Raw genomic sequence first — 6,698 nt, 5'->3', positions numbered from 1 at the left:
TTCTAAAAGCTCTCAACCATGCTTCCCTGCGTAAGAAAATTCATCTTGGAATTCTTGTCCTCTTTGCTTGCCTGAGACCTCAAAATATTGAGAGCCTCATATGCCTAGAAACTGCTCAAACATTCCTTTCTAGGGGTTGTCATTAAATCCCTGTTTTCTGGATACAGATGCTGAGGGTGCAGCCGCTGGTCAGGGTCACCCAGTGAGTCGGTGCCAAAGCTGGGAATACAACCCAGACTTTCTGACTCCCTGGCCTGTCCCCTGACCAGCAAGCCACATGCTCTTGACCAGTATGAAACAAGCTGTCTGTCTCTGTGTTCCCTCAGTGCTGAGGGAAAAGAAATGTCAACGTATCCATGTCTTCCCCCAACCTTAGTAAGCCATTTATTTCATCAGCCAACAGGCAAGTTTCTCTAGATCATTCTTCATACTTGGAAGAAAAAAAAAAAAACCTTGAACTTTTTTTTAAAGAAATTAATTCGTTAAGGAAAGGCTATTTTAATTTGGAAGAGGAAGAAAACCACTTCTTCTTCCATCCTATCGCATTGTGTAACTCATGGGCGGTGTAGCCACAGCGCAAACCGCTTCCTGTACTCTGCCGATGGCAGGCTGTTTTGCCAGCTTTTCCATGTGGCCTTGTACCGGGGTCAGGCCTCCCGTGTCCCCTGGTGAGGGAAGGTCCCCTACACAAGCCAGGCGTTGACGTGGCCACCCCATCAGCTCTTTTGTATCTTCCTTGAGAACAAGAGACCCAGTTCTACTAACAGTGTCACATAGGCCACTCAAGATGGAGTCCAGCAAGATTCCAGACTGAGTCCAGGACAATTTTACTAATGACACAAGGATAACATAACAGTACAACCCTCCGTTGATAGTGACTAGAACAGGGGAGCCAGGCTTACCACCTTGAGCAGTGGGTTGGGCTGGTGGGGAAATGGTCCCACTTACTCTCACAGCTATGAAGTTCCTTCTCAGTATTTTATACCTGTCGTGTTTGAGAATAAGACTTCTTTCTCCAAACGAGCTGATTTGTTTGCTTCCAAGAGCTTGTTGCCATCTTAGAGACAACTTCCAAACCCTGGATTTGGCTTTTAACCAGCTGGTTCTGTCTTTCCTCCCTCTGTTGGCAGTTGGTTACATCCAAGTAACACTGGACCTAGATTCTGTGAGCAGGCTGTGTAGCTGCTACAGGGGTTTGAGAAGAAAATCAACTATTAGAGCTGCACCTTTCCGCTCTACCCTCGCTTTGTTAAGCCTCTCAGCCCAGGCCAATCTGCCCTCATCAGAGTCGTCTCAAACCTTCACACAGCCTCCCAGGAAGTACCCTCTATGAGCCTCCCAAATGCCAGTCTCCACTCATGAGAGACTATGACGGCTAAATCCATCCCTTTGACATTTCAGAACAAAGTCTTCAGTGACTCATGGGCTGCCACACATCAGTTTTCCTACAGTTCTTAAAATTACAATGAAAAGCAAACAAGAAACAACAACAAAACCCCGCTTGTCCTTCTAGTCTCACACACGGTTCTAAACTCAGTGGTTTTCTTTCCTCTGGCTCCTCTGCCCGCACACACCATAAAGTGCCATGTTTCCGGAAGAAGAAATGTTTGCTCAGTATGTCTGTCAGCACTCAGTGTACTCCAGGGAGAGTGGCACCATAATGTGTTTACTATTCTCTGCAACCCTGAAGAAATAAAGTTCATTAACTTTTCTGATAAAACACAATGACCATTATTTGTCTTTCCCATAAAATTAAAAAAGAAAAAAATACAGCTTTATACCCCTGAGATGGCAGGTGGTTTTTGTTTGTTTTTTTTTTTTTGTTTTGTTTTGTTTTGCTTCTCTTGCATCTACCAGAATGATCTGGAGAATGAGGTACCTGCTGTTGGCCCCAGACCTGTCATGGATCTGTTCCCAGTAGAAGTTCTGGTGACACCTGGCACAGATCTGTTTGCCTCCCCAAGGAGACTGAATGGTCCACCTTTCATCCCCACAGTAAATAAACTTCAAAGACAGAAATGTCATTCCCAACTGTCTCTCAAAATAAGAGACTTAAGAATATTGTATGAGGGGCTAAAGAAAATGGGCCAGCCGCTTAGAGCGCTGGCTGCTTTTTCAAAGAACCTAGGTTCCATCCCAAGCACCCATGGCAGCTTGCAACTATCTATAACTCCAGTACTAGGGACTCTGATGCCCTCTTCTGGCCTCTGCAGGCACTGCATGTATGTGTGCACAGATATAGGCAGGCTAAATGCCCGCACACATAAGGCATTGGGAGGCAGGGGGAGGCAGGAAGAGGGAAACTATTCCACGACCTCTCAGCAGCCCTGACTTTAAGTTACAAGTAGGGCCAGAGAAGTGGAGCCTCAGGCAGAGTCAGGCTGGAGGAGGAAACAATAGAAAACATAAATGCATGTGTGGGTGTGGTAAAGTAGGCATATTGGCACCATGAGTGTGCAGGAGCCCTCGGTCAGAAGGAGTGTCAGATTCGCTGAAACTGGAATTATAGACAGTTGTTATCCACCACATAGAGAACCAAAACCTAGGTCCTCTGCAGCAGCACCAAGTGTTCTTATCTGCTGACTGCCTACCCAGCATCAGTTTATACCTTTTTCATTTGACATGTACAATGGTAAAAATCCTCTCTGTAGGAAAAAAAGAAATCTGGTAAGAAAAAAGTATGTGAAAAGTGACAAGTTTTAGGGGGAGGGTTGCTTTGTTTGTTTGTTTGTTTGATTGATTGATTGATTGCTTTCATTTAAAAAGAAATCTAGAAGGACTGGAGAGATGATCTTGTGCATACTTGGGTCCGTGATCTGCCACAGCCTCTGACTGCCCAAAGAAATCAGCCTGCTTGTCAGACAGATCGTCCTTTCTGCTTCATTCTGAAAATAACCTTTGAAGATCTGAGAGTCACTTGATCGGGACACTTCCTGTTTTTCTTCTCCTCACAAGAAAGGGGTGTTCACGGCATGTATCACAGAGCGGGAAGAATGGGTGTGAAGAGGGACACAGAAACAACTTAAAGTCTGCATAGTCAAGCGACAGCCTTGTATTAAGAAGCTAAAGTCTTATTCTGAGGCAAGATTTATTTTTTTAATATAATTTTTTTCTGATAAGTTATACATACTATAGTATCCGTCAGTCATTTGAAGTGTACATTAAATGGTATTAAGGACACAAATAATGCAGCCGTTACTGCTGTTACATCCGAAGCTCTTCATTAATCCAATAAAAACTAAAAATAAATTGTGTCTTCTCCTGCCACACCCCTGAAGCCTGTCTTCCGCTCCTTTCTCTTTTCATGCAGACAGTATGTGCCCCCTTTGTACCTGGTCTACTTCATTAAGTGTGATCTTCTCGAAGTCCATTTAGGTTGTAGGCAGGAGCATTTCATGTCAAGAGAACCAAACCTTCCCATGTAAAGAATATGGGCCCATGTTCTTCGGATGTGCAGCTTTGTGTCTATGCTGTTAAGTCTGTGGAGGAAAGAATATTGTCTTTGATCTCACCTGACATCGGTTAACACGAAGTCTCCTCCTCAGGACATGGAAATCCTTCCCTATTGCCTGAGACACCCAAGAGGTTCTGGATTTTGTTTTGAATTTTCTTTCAGGTCATCTGGTATTATGAGTTTAGAAGCTTCTGTTTCAAAAAACCAAAGATTAAAACTCTTACATTTGGGGCATTGTGGTCAACCCCGGAAGATCCTGCCTCCCCCTTTAACCCTCCTTGGCCTAAAATGGTTGTAATTTTCCTTCATTCACATCAGAGAGGGAAGCAGTGTGAGGTGATGGGTATTTACTGTCACCCGCGCTTCTGATCCCTGCCTGCTCTGGCACCTTTGGACAGTGCTTCCCTAGCCTGTCAAGCCCAAGCCATTTCACAACAAACATTTTGTTAAGTCCTAAAAGAAGATGTATCATCAATATACACCATTAATTTCCTTAGGTCAAGCTAATTTCTTAGAAAATACATAAATTCAAGCTGGCAAGATAGGTCAGGGGATTAAGGCACTTACCCCAATCTTGATGACCTGAGTTAGATTCCAAGACCCTACGTGGTAGAGAGATCTGAGTCTCACAAGTTGTCCTCTAATCTCCATATGTGGTTGTGGCATGTGCATGCACTCACACACATGTGCACGCACACATGCACTCGTGCTCGCATGCACACACACACACATACCACAAACAAAATAATAGTAGTAATAAATGTAATTTAAATAATTTTTGAAGAGTCATATAAACTAGAGCGTCTGGGGAGAAACTCAATAAAGTTCTCTCTAAGCAAGCCGGAGGGACTGTGTTTGGGTCCATAGTCTCTACATAAAAAGCCAACCATGGCACAACCCATCTATCATCTCAGTACTGAGGATGTGGGATAAGAGGATCCCAGGACTTACTGGCCAACTAGTCTTGCTGAGTCAGCGAGCTTCAGGCTCAGCAGCGACAGACCATGTCTCAAAACTAAAATGGAGAGGGGCGGAGGTAAATACCCAATATTAAACTCTATCTTCCACACACAATCACACTTGTGTATACACGCAAACACACACACACACAGATATATATACATATATATGTATATATATACATATATATATGTTTATATGTATACACACACATCCCATGCCCACACTTCAAGAAAAGTATGAATTAGAAATACAAATTAATGCTGGGCAGTGGTGGTGCACGCCTTTAATCCCAGCACTTGGGAGGCAGAGGCAGGCAGATTTCTGAGTTCCAGGCCAGCCTGGTCTACAGAGTGAGTTACAGGACAGCCAGGGCTACACAGAGAAACCCTGCCTCAAAAGAAAGATAGAAAGAAAGAAAGAAAGAAAGAAAGAAAGAAAGAAAGAAAGAAAGAAAGGAAGGAAGGAAGGAAGGAAGGAAGGAAGGAAGGAAGGAAGAAAGTAAAGAAAAGAAAAAGGAAAGAGACACAAATAAAATGGTTGGTATAAAGTAGAATGTATTCTGGTATGTAAATGCTTGGGAATAATGTCATTAGTATAGGTAGTAGAATAGTCAGATCTATATGTAAATAGAGGATCGCATTTCTGTTCATAAGCTGAAATACAAACTAAGATGAGTTTATGCCGTGTTCACAACAAAGGCTTTCCAGCAGTGTTATAACATAACAATATAAAACAGTATAAACAGCTTTTTAAAATCTCTGGGAGGGTATGGTGACACATGCCTACAATTCTAAAACTCTGAGAATTGTGGGTTTAAATTCACCCTGAGCTACATAAAAAATAAATAAATAAATAAATAATTTTAAAGTCTCAAAACCACAACAATCCTAACAAAACTAACCTGAAAAGCCTTACCCCTAGGAAGTTTAGGCTATATTAAAACTATGCAGTAAGCACCTGTCTGCATGTAAAATAGAATTAAATTTGTGGTTTGAATAATTATATGTAGGTTTTGCCAAATTTGTAACTACATCTGGCACGGATCAATTTTTCATTCTGAAGTTTAATCCTAAATTTGCATACCATTGGTATCCTGACACCTGCCCAGGAAATGTCAGTGATGTCCTCAGCCAATCAGCAGTCAAAAAAAAAAAGCAAACTCACAATTTTTTAGAATTACTTGTGATGGAAATCTAACAGTCTACTCATTTAACATTTCTTTTATGTTTGTAATTATGTGCACATGTGTGTATCTGTGCACGAGCACATCCACACGTGAGTACAGAGGCTGTGAGAAGAAAGGGTCGAATGACTTGCCGCTGGAGTTACACTCAGTTTTGAGCCATGGACTCAGAACCACTAAGTCATCTCTCCGGTCCCTGGTGTAGTCTTTTGAGAGATGGGGAAGCAAATCTCAGAGTTCTCACAAGTATTGATTGGTATGGGCAATTCTCAGCATGGGGTCGACAGAGAGAAAAGCACAGAAACAAGTCAGGAAGCAAAACTCCTTCAATGAAAGGTTCAAATGTTGACGTGATCTTTGTACCCTGTCTACACTGTGGCCCCATGATCCTGTCCTCTGCTTTTCTCTTGTAGTGATGCATCTATTTCCTCCATGTTGGAAAGGACATAATTTTACTGTGGCATGGTGGAAGCTTAAGAGCTGAACATGCAAATTATGTCATTACAACTTCAAAAGGGGGTCAACCTCTCTTCTATTTCATTTTCCTCTTTAAAGTTTACCCTTAATTGCAGCTTGTAGACCAAGCTGCATGTCTTGGCATAGCTCCCATGCTGTTAAAAAAAAAAAAGTAAAGGAATTCCTTCCTGCCTGTGTGTCCACTTTCAACCTAGTCTCAGGCCAACACTGCTCTCCTTAAGTTTATCTGAACCTTGCTTTCTAAATGTCGCACGGTCACCTGCAAGGGGACACCGTCACCTCCTCTTCTGCACTCCTTGAATGACACCTGTCTCATCAAGGCTCAAGAATGTCATCTAGAGTCTCGAGACTGCTTGCCTAACATACAAGCCTTAGGTCAATCTTCAGCAAGGAGGTGCACATCTGTAATCCCAACGCACAAGGGGATCAAGCAGGGGGTCAGAAGTACAACAACATCCTCCCGGAGCGACACAGTGAGTTCAAGGCCAGACTGGGATACATGAGATCCTTTCTTTGAAAGAAAGAAAGAAAAAAGAAAGAAAGAAAGAAAGAAAGAAAGAAAGAAAGAAAGAAAGAAAGAAAGAAAGAAAAGGAAGGAAAGAAGGAAGGGAGGGAGGGAGG

At 42.6% G+C, this 6,698-nt stretch overlaps 1 long non-coding RNA gene across 1 annotated transcript in view; it reads right to left on the bottom strand.

Moving 5' to 3' along the window:
• Nucleotides 1-478: 478 nt before the first annotated feature.
• LOC114630827 overlaps nt 479-6,698 on the bottom strand; it is a 28,492-nt gene continuing 22,272 nt past the window's right edge. Inside the window, exons 2-3 of the long non-coding RNA XR_003712866.1 lie at nt 906-1,185; nt 479-665 (exon numbers count right to left, since the gene is read on the bottom strand). This is a non-coding gene — a long non-coding RNA (uncharacterized LOC114630827). The remainder of the gene's footprint in view (nt 666-905; nt 1,186-6,698) is intronic.

The sequence above is a fragment of the Grammomys surdaster genome, unplaced genomic scaffold (genome assembly GCF_004785775.1).
Source record: "Grammomys surdaster isolate TR1022 unplaced genomic scaffold, NIH_TR_1.0 345, whole genome shotgun sequence".
Classification (NCBI taxonomy): domain Eukaryota; kingdom Metazoa; phylum Chordata; class Mammalia; order Rodentia; family Muridae; genus Grammomys; species Grammomys surdaster.
The sequence above is the reverse complement of the archived record's forward strand: the minus strand, read 5'-3'. Positions and strand labels throughout refer to the sequence as shown.